Genomic DNA, 14,043 nt, shown 5'->3' on the forward strand with positions numbered 1-14,043 from the left:
ACAAGACTCGATGTGCGCGTGCCTCTGAAGTACTATGTGACAACTTCACAATGCCGGGGGGTTCTCGTGTTGTAGCCCTCGAACAAACCCGCTGACATGTTTGCCATATTAGCCATACGACTTCAAATGTAACAGTAACGAAACCTCACGTGAAAAAGAAATGCTAAGCGACTCCACTTTCTTCCTAATCCTTTCAACAAATGTTAAATGAAATCGACTTCCGCAGAATTTGAAACAAATTTCATTCGGCGAAACCGCGCAGTCTGCGGGATAACGTTTAAAACGTACATTTATACGTACAAACCTTCATGAGTGCACTATACATCTGATTTAGATTTTAAAATAAAGTAGCGTTATCGGCATCTTTGTCTATACAGCCGACGACTGCAGAAAATCCCAGTGAGCATATAGCGCTGCTTTGAACTGTGTTAATTTTGTTATCAGAAAGGGGGAGAAAGTCTCCAAACTATTTCAATTTCTCCTCTTTGGGCCCGTAGTGTTGAGGTCAGGCAAATCGAAATTAAAGTGACATTGTGTGGCAGTTGGTGACAATTCCCACTTGCAATAGCGCCCAGGATGAAACGCGTGCACCTGAGATTTCTTGATATCGCCTATGTAGGCGAACAAGAACACATTAGTACTGCTTTCTTTTGTATAGCCATTACATTTGGCTGTATTCGAGTTGGGTCCCCATAAGCTGTCAGTCCGTCCGTCCGTGCTGCCGAAACCCCATCATCCATTACAAAATCGGAAGGCGCCAAATTAAATGTATACGTCGGGTGAAGGAATTGAGGAGCAAAGCGAAAAAAAAATTTATTTTCTCTCCAAATTCAGTGTACATTTCTTCTGAAGGAGGGTGATGAATCAAATTACCAACGAGCACACAATATTCACTAGAAAGAAAGAAAAATGCGACGAAGATGAATGCGTCTTTTTAAAGTACTCTTGATAGATGAATAATTGGATGACAGTGGTGGTAATAGGAAGAGACGTTGGCTCCAAAATGTAAAGGATATACCAGACATTTTAAAATTAACGGCGAGCGGTCAACGCTTCGTCTGACATGTCCGGGTCGCACAGTGATTTATGAGTACACAAGACAGGCATCGCCCTTGGGCGATTGCTCTCCTGGGTGTCAGAGGCAGGAGATTTTCACCAGCAATACTAACACTACATACGGACAGGTTAATTTCGTAAAATATCGATCAAAACTATACACTATGTTTCTGTACGTGCTTTCATCATTTGGACAGGGGCATACCGTGGCCTGGAGCCCTATAACCGAAAGCATAGTTGCCAAGTGGTGAATACGACACCGTACCTATGTACGTAAGTGGCTTTTTCTTTGGAAATGGAAGTGGCGAGTTGATCGTCGCTGGTGGATAAAATTGTCTGGCAGGTATTTTTGAGTGCAGAAGGAGCAGTCGTTGTAAGGATGAGACGGTTTCCAGAGGCTCCTGTTCTGATTGTGGAGTTGGGAAACCGGTTTGCCCTACGAATGTTTCCGAATGTAAGTCGTGTCTCTCTTCACTTTGCTCGATATATTTTACGCCCATTCCATGTCTGAAAGTCATGTTCTTGTAGCTCAACGGTGTGGAGGAAGCAGAGCTCAGGAAGGGTTTAAGGGCAGCAGGTATGACGCCGGTCGCTGTGTAGGAACTGGTGTAACCTGAGCCTGAATGAGGCTTGGAGATTGACTGGCGAATCGCTTCCTGGTAGCTTCGCAGTGTGAGCATACAGGTTGCCAGAGAACTTGCTAGTAGACACAGAAGTGAAACCTGCAGGACATTGTCTTAATTGAGTGCAAGATATAAGCCATGCTGGGGCACTTCTCAGGGAAGAGCAAATAACATACATGCAGGATGTCTTTAGCCATTCTTGGTATTATTATTACGTGATTTATTTTCTCCAGTTCCTTCGTCAGAACACAGATACACGGACTGTTCACATCCTCGATCGCGTTCTAGACTGCTTGTCATGCGTGCCTCTGCTGCACGCCATATGCAAAAACGTGTCGTTGTGGGATGGTTTTGCTTTATCTTGCTCCATCATCCATACCCACTTCCGCACGGGGTTGCAAAGTAAACCTTTCTGGACATTGCTATATTGAATCATGTAGTGTCGGTATGAACCCTTTGAGAGTTCGAGTAAACGCGTTCTTATCGAATGCAGATTGGTACACCCAAGGAGAGCCCCCTACGCACACACTTAGAATTGCACGAATTAACAGCCTTTTTGCCATTCGGAGTTCGGAGTTTTGTACTGCGTACGCTATCTCTTTGCGCACGCAGTAACTAAAACTCTCCATATGCCAGTGACGGTTCCGGGACATTTCATCGAACGCCATTTCGTCGAAAAATTGACGTTTCATCGAACGCCGTTTCATCGAATCGCTTTTTCTTTTGTCCAAAACATTTTATGGGTTACAGATGCATTCGAGTTACCTCTTCGAGTGAATCGAAGCAAGTTTCCCCTGTTTGCAAAGACAACGCCATTAGTTACTATTATGAAGCATGTTCTCCGTTCATGGGCCTATCCGCGAATTATGACAGTTTAGTAAAGGTAATGCGAATACACTATGAGCCCGATACGGAGAATGCGCAACGAAATGAAAGCAAGATATGCAAAGAGGGTGGAAATGATTCAACTCAAGTGTTTTTGGAGGGGTGGGGACAATTGCTCGCCGTCGAAGCGCTGAAGATGAACAATAATATAGGTCACTCAACTAGCAACCACCCCACCGTTCCAAGCATACATTCTTCTGCCACAACTGAAAATGGCTAATTTTCTGATGCGTAAATTTACTGCAAAATATTTTTTTATTGTATTATTTCCTTGAGCTTGAGGAGGTGGTAGGGAATATCTTTATTGCAATAAAATGGGTGAAATGTATAAGGACATATACAGGGTGTTTGCTCTAACGTGTCCAGAAATTGTATTTAAAGCGAGCGATAACAGAGAAACGAGCGCTACTTTTCAGCTACTTGACTACTAGTGAAGCAGTACCTGTTTCTTACTCAAGTAGCAAAAAAGTACCACTTGCTTTTCTTTTATCGCTCGCTTTAAATATAATTTCTGGACACGTTAGAGCAAACACCCTGTATATATGGCTTTTGTACTACGCACCAATACATGTCTGTAATATAAGGACATGCGCGTATGATAACATGCATGAAATACAAGGAATTTTATTAGTCTGGTTCTTTGCTAGCGTATACACGCTAGCAAAGAAAAACATAATTTTTAGCAATCTTTATGACGTGCCGTTCACAGTAAGCTTCGTTAGGTAACTATATCAGCTGTTTTGTCCGCTTATACGTCTGGCGACGCTTTTTTTTTTTTTTTTTTTTTTTGCCAGTACTCAACCTGAAATTTTCGGAGACCATCCATTGGGCAGTCACCCTCCAAATGAAACAAAATTTTCGCAACTTAATCATTCATTTCTAATATTTAAATGTAATTACCGTGTACACATTCCCAGAATTGCGGGACACCTACTCTTAAAGTTGGCTTAGCCTGCGATCTCGCCGCCCTCCATTGAAGTTATGCATTCTGCACCTGAAGCTTCTGCACCTGGACAATATGAGCCGTGCAGTAGGCTTTTGCATTTTCTTTCTATTTTCGGATTCATATGTATTCTAATATCTGGGATTCATTTTATGAATCCCAGACTGCTGATGCATATATTCCGAGCAAGATCTAATGATTTACATGCTGTTAATTTCTTCGCTCCAAAGCGAAATTTCCTTTTTCACATCGAAAGGCATCGAGTAGCTTTAGAACACATGCGTTTAATATGGCTATCCAATTCTAGATAATGACACCCAAGTACTTATGATAATCAACATTCTTCAATAGCTTACACTGTAGACTTCAGTCTATTTTAAAAATACTCATATATTTTGCTTTTTTTTTTCCTTCTTGTTTGTAGTTTGGCAATCGATATGTTGATCAGAACTAATTATCATCTGCCATTCTAGGCACCACTGGGTTGTGTTATCAAGAGTGCTCTTGACTTTTTGTTTGGTCAGAAACCGATTTGACTGACGAGTAAAATAGACGGATTCGTACATCCAGAGGATGTTCGGTGTTGTTGGGGTGGAAACAGTCACACAGTGACATACTCTATCGACTACCCTGCACTAGATCGTAGGAACACCGTTATCACACTGTTCAATTGAATCGGCAATAGACTATCAAATGTCAACGTTACCGTGCGGAAACACGAACATTTTCTGCTTACTAGGGACATGAAACGTATCTGCATGTCTTGTACAAGCCACATGGTGACGCGTTGAGTGAAGCGGCATTCGATCGAATGGCATTCGGTAAAACGGCGTCGATGAAATGGCGTTCGACGAAACAGCGTTCGATGAAATGGCGTTCGATAAAACGACGTCGATGAAACAGCGTTCGACCACACTCTTAAAAATGAACTTCACCGCATAGCACGCTCCTAGCCAACCACCATCTCGAATGATATCGTTATCTGCCCTGATTTGTTGAAAACGGAAGTCGTACGCCTTTTTGTGTCACTTATGCAGTTCATAATTGTCACAAAAATGGCGTACGCCTCCCGTCGCCAGCAAATCAGGGGAAAGAGCGATGTCATTCGAGATGATGGTTGGAGGTAGGAGCGTGGTATGCGGTGACGTTCTGCTTTTAGAGTGTGATCATTAAATAGCGATAGCAGCAACGCTCTGAACAGTACTTACGCTGAGAATTCCCATATCGTGGCGGATGTGCAGTTGTCTGTGTTCGCTAAACTACGAAACCTGGAACAGCGTCGCATACACTCCGAAGATGCGCGGCGTGTTCCTTGGAGTATAGCGAGCCGCATTTATAAGGGCAAAATGGAAAGAAGGCTATGCAAATGCTCATCCCGGAGTTCTCGATGAGCGCGGTATGCATATCCTTCTCTGTCAGTCTGATCACTCATCTCGAACTGGCTGACGACTTAAAGCGGTCATGTACTATCGTTCCACTTACAGTTGTTGGTACGCGTATAGCAGAATACATGAGTCCAACAAAGGCATACACGAGCGAGTATGTCAAACTGGACCAGGGCTGATCCCAGGATTTTCATCTTATAGAGGGGGGGGGGGGGGGGGGGGGTCACACCCATATCTGCTGTTTTGGGGGCTGTTCTGGCATTTCTAGCAGCAGGTGTTTGGGGGGTATTAGGGGTGTGTGTGTGGGGGGGGGGGTGCTGTGAAAATCCCTGTACTGCACGTTTTGCTCATGAGGGTGTACACCATATCCGCTTTTTTTCTACGGCGCATGCTTTAACTTTTTCGCGGCACCCGACTGACGATTTAACTTGGCTGATTGCATTGGAAAGAAGGCGCCATGACAAAAAAACAATTATGTCTCGGAATTTTGCTGTGATTTTTACACTTTTGTAGGAACCTTTCAAACGTTCGAAAATGCAGTTTCGAGTAGTTTCGGGGAAATACGCACTAGTTTCGAAAATGTTTTACGAATAAACAGACAACGAGATTACATATCTTGTACCATTCTCCACTTGTGTAAATAGCATAAAACATCAGTGTATGCGTGTACGCATAACTTAAACCATTCGAATTGCGGTCCCACGTCGAGCTACCCCGCAAAAACTGGAAGCAGTAATAGAAGTAGTCCGTTCGTATTCTTAGGCGAACGCAAGGAACTCCCGTGTCGTACCTCTGGTTGAGTGCTATACGAAGTTAATCATTTTTATTAGCGTTTACTAGGTATAGAGCGTACGTTGTAGTACTTGGAAGAGAATATGTGACAACGAATTTACAACCGTGGCTTGTGAATTTCAGCGGCAAATATAATTTCACATAACAGATGTTTTCCCTTGAATCTTCGTTTCGAAAAACAGAACAAAATTTCTGTTGAGTTCCCTGCTCATAAGAGGAGATGAACAGAAGACAGGTCACGTGACTGACCAAATAAAGGGCAACGCGTGGTCGTTAGTTGAGTATTTCGCTATGTTGGTCTCATATCGGCCTTTCGTCACCGATGTTGATACCACGTGAGAAGTCTTCCATCGTATGTTGAATCCATTACTGCTTCTACCCATTTTCGCGACCGATTCTTTTTTAACGCTGATGGTCTAAAACAATTAGAACGTTTTAATCCTATCACTCTGCACGAAAATATAATTACTATTTACTTGATGATAGAACCAGGTAGTTTATCCAGAATCGCAAACATGGGGGGAGGGGGGCATATAACCATACGCGGTACAAGGGGATTCCATACATTTAAAGGTACTGTAAAGCAGTAGACAAGCATGATATGCCGGTGATGTGACTAGAGACTTTGTTGCTTCTAAATACCATATGCGGAACCATACGACCGACAGCGCGCTATAAATATTTTAATTTGCCATGAAGGATGCGGCGTAGTGGAGCGGTGCGACGCCTGATGTCAAACAACCCCCAATAGCACTTGTCCGGAACCTCTACAAGGAAAACTACAACACGTATCACCTACACTCTTAAAAATGAACTTCACCGCATAGCACGCTCCTAGCCAACCATGATCTCGAATGATATCGTTATCTGCCCTGATTTGTTGAAAATGGGGGGCGTACGCCTTTTTTGTGACACTTATGCTGTTCATAATTGTCACAAAAAAAGGCGTACGCCTCCCGTTTTCAACAAATCAAGGCAGATAACGATATCACTCGAGATGATGGTTTGCTAGGAGCGTTCTATGCGGTGAAGTTCATTTCTAAGAGTGTAGGACCATACAGGTCAGGAAGAATAAAGCAAGACGTGGGCCTGCGATAAGGATGCCCAATGTCTCCCATCCTGTTCAACATCTATATTAACGATCTACTCGAAGAAATCACTGCGGCAGGAAAAGGCGTGCGTCTCAACACGAAGAAAACAGACGGCACTGACGAATACTTAAACATTTCCGCTCGAGCATTCGCAGACGACATAATTCTCATCGCAGAAACGAACGAGGACCTCCAATATCTCCTAGACATATGTAGCACCAAAGCGACCGCTGACAGCATGACGTTCAGTACAGAAAAAAACAAATCGATGGGCTTTGGAACAAATACAGGATATAAATTTTACCTACAAGACAAAGAAATCCAACATACGGAGGCATACGTATACCTCGGAATAACCATCCGGAACAATATGGACTACCTAATCGATCATGAGCGTAGGCTACTCCAAAAAACCCACCAAAAAAAAAGGCCACGCATATCATCTAGCCAGACATTCGTACAATCAGTACTCAGTGGGACGCCTACTATGGAAAGCCACAGTTGTTCCAATGGCAACCTATGCCAATGAGGCTGTCTGTTATCAGAAAAAAACTATAGAGCTCCTCGATCGGGAGCAGCGAGAGATGGGGAAGTGGTTGCTGAGAGGAAACGTTGCAACTCCAAACCCAGCCATCGAAGGGGAAATGGCGTGGTCGACGTTCGCACTCCGGGACGCGCGATCAAAACTCAGGTATCTCTGCCGGCTCATACACAGTCCCGACGATAGCTACATAGGACGAATGTTCCGCCACATGCGGTACATACGCACTAAAACCTCATGGATCAAAAGAATCAACGAAATAGACCGGATGTACAGCAAGGGAACGACAAGACAGAAAGCCAAAAGCGAAACAGAGTGGGCAAGGATAATCACCAAAGAAATGAACAAGATAGAAGAAGAAAGGTGGCGAACCGCAACGGCTAAAAAGAAGAGCCTGGACTTCTACAGTGAAAACAAAGATCAGCGAGCACCAGAAACGTTCCACGCAGGGGCGACCACAGAAGCGTACTCCTTTTCAAGCCCGGACTGGATTCCTATTAACTAGACGACGAATACAAGACTTGTTCCACACTGACAACGCGGAATGCACCATCTGCAACACCGGGGAAGACGAGGACCTCCAACACATACTATTCTCTTGTCCGACATTGGAACAAACAAGACCGAAACCGGAACCAATGTTCTCGCTATTGGGCTTTGGCAGCGACTACTCGACACTGAGCATAGAGCAGACAAAGCGCCACCTGGAAGCCTGACAAAAAGCGTCGAGAGAAAGTTGACGATATTGTAGTGTTTCTTTCTTCTTTTTTTCAGAGACTTTTCCTGTCTCTACGCCTGTGAAGCTCTTACACGAGCTCTGCCCTGATTCAAAATGGATAAGGCGACCCTGATCCTGATCCTGATCCTGTACAGCGGGCAACACTGAAAATTGGTATTACACACTATTACATCGGAACTTCGTTATTTTAGTAACCATATTATTAGTTTTCCCGTTTACCTATGCATTCTGAAACCCCTGTTAACAGTGTTTTTTTGCGAAGTATCCCAGCGCTGGCCGCTGTTCGATGGAGGCTCTCCTTACTTCTCTGCTGCGCCTGCGTGCTCCTTCTGTTCGCGGCCTCTTTCGAACGAACAAACTCTCTCTGTGAACCTCTGTGAACAAACAAGTCCCGAAGCTGTCTTGCTTCTTGAACGTCTGACAAATTTTTTTCAACGGCTCAGCATTTCATTTCAGTTCGCTTATCCGTTTATCCTCAGATGTGGATCGTTGTGTGGATTGCAGGACCGGATTTTATGGTGGATTGTGGTGGATTGTTATGTCGGGCCCAGTGTTATACGCATGCAATGTTGTTGCCGCCGTATGTGTCAAGAGTACGGATTCATTTCGAATACCTAGTACAGTGTTGCCCGTAATCTTAAATTGTAATTTTCTAATTAATTGCACCGTCGATTGGAATGAAACTTGCGCAGTTTTTGTCCTGGTGGCTTGGGCTATCGAATAGCTACACTAAATGACATTTGATCGGTGCTGCTTTACAGTACCTTTAAACCAATGCACAGCCCAGGTGATGCGTAGGACATACGGGCCATTTCGAGGATAAATATAATATGTTGCGGCATGTCTAATAAGTTTTTAGTAATGTTGCAACTTGCTCATTAATCACCATTTTGAGTTCTTAAGTTCAATATAAATAGAAGAAACCGCAGTTTGACTGTGTTCCTTCCCCGGAGCGAACGCAAGGGGCACAGCACGGGCGCCGTGAGCAATGTAAAAATTCATTTCTCGCATTGAAAAAATATAACCCTCGAGATTTTTCTATCTGTTTTAGAAGAAGTGTTGTACTAACCGTATGCATTGTCGGAATTTTTTTACCTCGAACTCCACAACGCGAATTTTGGGGGTGAAGGTAGGCATTTTTGGCAAAATTGACGTTTTCTTCATTTGTTTAGTCTGAAATCGTTACAGCCGAGACGTAAATTTTTCGTGTGTAGCTTGGCACATGTAGTGCATACCATGTGATTTTTTTTTTCGTGACGATCAGGCTAAAGACAGACGCGCAGCACTCCAAAGTAATATCACGTTTTTTTCGCCATATTCGCGTCTCAGAAAAACTGTCATAATTATAAACAAAGTGAATTTGCATGCCTATGTTGTATGAACCTGATCTTTGCACAGAGTTCACAGTTTATAAAACGCTTCTGAGTTTTGTGGAAGCTTCAGAAAAACGTCATACGTAAAATACGGTTTGCGGCATTTAGCGGAACTTTAGAGGGCTGTAAATTCGAGACGGTTAATAATTGAACTCCAGAATTTCTGGACGATGTCATATAGTACGTAATAAAGAGCTCACACTTTTTTTTCATGAACATCTGAGGGGATCTAGCGACGCCCCGGAACATTTGTTGTGGAATGACCCAATTCTGTAGTTTCACGTGGACAATGCAAACAGTTTGAAGAGCAAATTGTGCAAACAATGATGTGTGACTGCAGATCCGGCAGAGTAATCCGAGTGAACCGAGTTCTCGACGGAATGGTGTCTGTGCAGCGCGTTCGTCGCCGACGTCCTGCGCAGACATTTTTCTGGACACGTTTCTGGACACGTTAGAGCAAACACCCTGTATAACCCCACGGCGATAGCTACGGTTCCCTCCGAGGAGGTGGGCCCGTAGCGTGCTCTCATTTTCTTGTTAGTTTGATTTTGTCATGCTGACCCTCTCTTATACCGCAGCCAACCAAAATCTCCCGTATGTACGGAAAGAAAAATTGGACTTGGGGTTTCAACTTGTAAGTTCCTTTGTCGAGTAACCAGAGTAACTTCCCCATCATAAACAACGGGAATTAGCCGGGGTAGGCTACATTTAAGGACAAACACGAACACATAAGCCTCCAAAGCCCAAGAATAAATTCAAACAAACAACTCAGGAAAAAGGTGCTGACGCCAGGATTCGAACCTGGGAACTTTTCGCCACCCAGACGGCTACATCTTGCGTTGCGTGTTAGTAAGTTGGCAACCCTGACCAGGAGTCGGATCACAAGAGGCCCACCAGGGGTGCACCAACAATCCATCCATCCATCCATTAAAGGGGCACTAAAATACAAAAACAAGTTCATTTCAAATTACGTTACACGCTATGTTAATTTCGTACTTGTTATCATAATTTAATTTATAGTTTAATAACTTTGATTCCGTTTCGAAGCCACAATAATAATTATACCGGACTCTTTGCTTCGGCGCTAAGCAGTGAACGACGCTTCAGCTCGTGCATCGGTGTTTTAGTCGAACATGCGCGTGCCACGCCATGGAGCATTCCCGGTTAAAAACATAGTGCGCGTTGCAAAGCGGATTGGCGTCGCTGTCCTTGTCCACCCTGAAGAGGATGTCAGAGGCCATCCAGCGACGGTGAAACTCAACTGCTCCAAGCACCGCACGCTCCCTGCAAAGAACTTTGCGAATACCGGCGTTAACTAGCCGAATCACCTCCTGCACACTGCGGCTCTCCTGCGCGTGCACTCGTCGACAGCGTGAAATCCACACTTGGTAGTTGATTTCGACCACCAAGAGCACAAAATGCCGCCTATCCCGCTGCGAGACAGGGAGGGGGTACAGACCACGAACTGTGCTCCACTCAACATCCGTCAGGCTATAGAGGCCCGCTACACGATGCCACAGGGCACCCGGCAACAAACATAAACTGAAAGCATGTTCTGCTGACTCCCTGTACTCGCAGAAGGGACAGCCGGGTGACGTTACACCAAAGCGGGAAAAACGCTCACGCAGCGGCAAGACGTCATGCGCTAAGCGCCACTGAAGACTGGCCCGACGGGCGTCCAGCCAGCCAGCAGTGGTCGTACGCCACGCTATGTGGCGCTGAATAGGCGTCGAGTTCGGGGGTGGCCGATTAAGCACAAGAAGTGCCATGTAAAGGCGCCGCACGGGCCATGATGTTATGTCATCATCAGGGAAAGAAGCTCGCAGGCTGCGCATTGCCACAACGTATGCCTTCAGGTGGGGAGCCACACACTCTGAGCGCGGGCGAGTGTGTGTCAGCTCAGAAAAAAAAACGAATGTCGGGTCCTAACAGAAAAGTTAGTAGACCCTGAGCAGGATGCCGCTGCTCTAGGAGACCCTGAAAGATCGCGCGCAGACCTAAGGCAAGGCACTTCACTTTGAAATCGGGCACCAAAAGGCCGCCATCTACGCGAGGCCGATACATACGACCTCTTGATACCCATTCTACTGAACCGCCCCAGATAAACTGAAACGCCGCACGTGTAGCGGCCTGAAGAGTAGTCCGCGGAGGGATGGAGGTATTGGCTAAATACCAATATTTACTCAGAAACCAAGACGCAGCAAGGCGCGCTCTGCAGGTAATGGGGAGTACGAGCTCTTTCAAGTCCCGGAGCACAGGAATACTACGCATATGGACACGTGCCCAGGTGCTGGGAGATATTCCTGAAGGCAGGAAATCATACCCAAGAACGCGCACGGCATTCTTCACAGGAATACCAAAGGGTGCGGAGCACGACGGGATGAGGTTGACGAAAAGTAGTGCGCTTTTATCTCTATTGATCTGTGCATTAGAAACCCTACCGTAGCTTTCAATTACCTGGAGAACATTCCCGATAGCTTCCTCGTCGGTCAGGATGAGAGACAGGTCGTCCGCATACGCAAAAAGCGGTAACGCAGATGTGCCCGGAAGGGCAAGCATCCGGGATGCAACCGAGGATGCGAGGGACTCTAAAAGCGGGCCAAACACTAGGGCATACAGTGCCGGTGACAGGGGGCAGCCCTGGCGGACACCCACCGTTATGGGGAAGTTAGCAGGGGTACCCCCATTGACACCAATGGTGGCTGACGCACCAGCATACAGTGCTCGGAACCACGATATGATCTCGCGATCAAACCCACTCGCCTCCAACACACGGTACATGTATTCGTGAAGCACACGATCAAAGGCCTTCCTTTGGTCAAACGACACTAAAACACAAGGTCGCCGCCGACTATGTGCCCTGTACAAGGCGTCTCTTAAAGCCTGCGTATGAAGCGTGATGGACCGCTCAGGGACAGCACAGGCCTGGAAAGGAGGAATGACTGTACCAAGAACTGGAGAGATGTGTTGCAAAATCGCTTTTGATAAAATTTTGTAGTCAGTATTAAGCAGTGAAACAGGGCGATAGGCATTTGGGTCTTGTTTTTTGGAAGCATCCTTGCACAACAAGGTGACAATGCTCTCACGCATGGACGGACAGAGGAGACGTCGTGCCAAGCACTGATTCAACAGAACTGTCAAAGGCCTCCGAAGAGTGGACCAGAAGCATTTATAGAATTCAGCTGGGAGGCCATCGGAACCGGGAGACTTTCCTGTGTGAAGAGCTTTGACGGCAGCAGTATATTCCCTAGTAGCACAAAACGTCGCGGAAACGTCTTTATTTGGTCAAATTAGGGTAGAAGACGATCAGGACGTCAACGCGACGTCTAGAAGCCGTAATTTATAGTATGTTTATAAGACGCGCCGATTTAACGTTTATAATACGTCTTCGGCATCTCTGTTGAAGAGATATCTTAAAGGAAGACCTCCCGTAAACGTCTTCCGTTCACGTTTGCAAGAAGTACCGAGTTTCCGTTTATAATACGTCTTCGCCAACTGTGTTCAAGACGTATCTCAGACGAGGACGATTTGTGTGCACTGAATAAGTTACTTTCGGTGGACCTACTGACTGTCTCAAACCAAAAGCAGTAGGAAACACAGGTGTTGAGTTGACGGTGAGTTAATACTCCCAGAAATTTCCCACTTCAGTGTTATTTGTGTGCGTAATTGAAATAAACTTAGACACCTCACCCTTCATTTTGACTCAGAGGCGAGCACGGCTATCGTGTTTACGGGAGTTTTTAAGACGAGGAATGCATAGTATCTGTTTTCCCTTTGCAAGGGAATAGACCACCTCTACGCTCTGGTTCCCCTACGTGTAACGCCGTGGAGGGAGCCTGCTGTTCTTACGGTGGGAGGACCTCTGCTAACGCGGTCCACCGCGGTGAACCGCGTCTTCGATTTTGGCCAAAATGCCACGTGGCAGTGCTGCTTGCAGTTCTACTTGGAGAAACAGAAAATGGAACGTGTGGTTGGTGTGGTGACGGTGGCTGAGGTTGAAAAATGAAAAAAGAGGCAGATCTCCGGAAAACTGTACCCGGTGGATATCCACAGGGCTGAATTTTCTCACATTCCAATTAGTGTTCTAAACATTTTTTGAACGTCTTCAAGACGGCCACAAACACGTCTTCAAGACTCGGGAAAGCGTCAACTTATCCGGGGGTAGAAGACGTTATGTAGATCAGATTGAAGACGTCTCCAAGATGAAAATGTGGTTGTGGCTAGACCTTTCCTCGACGTTTACAAAACGATTTGTGCTACTAGGGTTCGTCCACGGAGAACGGAGCTGCACTGAGCTCGATACGTCGTGCGTCCGGCAAAAACGCTCGACCCTCGACGTCGGCAGGCTGCACGGAGTCAAAAAGCGCCATAAAATGATCACGCAGCAGTGATCGAACTCCATCAGGGTGCTCCTAAACCGAACCGTCGGTTGCAACAAGTTGCTCGATGACACTGGAAGGCCGACGGAGGTAACGGCCAAGTAAAAGGCGAGAGCAATATGCTGCCCGCAAACTGGTCCCAGAAACGTAACCTCAGAGAGGCTAGCCTCCCTAGCACGTCCTGTATGGCTTGATCATTGCCTGGGCCTCGCGACTCAGGATGGCGCAAAATAGAC

The 14,043-nt window shown here is 45.8% G+C and overlaps 1 long non-coding RNA gene across 1 annotated transcript; it reads right to left on the reverse strand.

The window, feature by feature from the left end:
• Positions 1 to 960: 960 nt before the first annotated feature.
• On the reverse strand, positions 961 to 12,787 carry LOC135398180 (uncharacterized). The gene is made up of 3 exons (XR_010424023.1): positions 10,494 to 12,787; positions 10,230 to 10,366; positions 961 to 1,778 (listed from the first exon to the last, which is right to left on the reverse strand). It is a non-coding gene; the product is annotated as an uncharacterized LOC135398180 (long non-coding RNA).
• Between the last annotated feature and the right edge of the window lie 1,256 nt (positions 12,788 to 14,043).

Source organism: Ornithodoros turicata, chromosome 1 (assembly GCF_037126465.1).
Source record: "Ornithodoros turicata isolate Travis chromosome 1, ASM3712646v1, whole genome shotgun sequence".
Taxonomy (NCBI): domain Eukaryota; kingdom Metazoa; phylum Arthropoda; class Arachnida; order Ixodida; family Argasidae; genus Ornithodoros; species Ornithodoros turicata.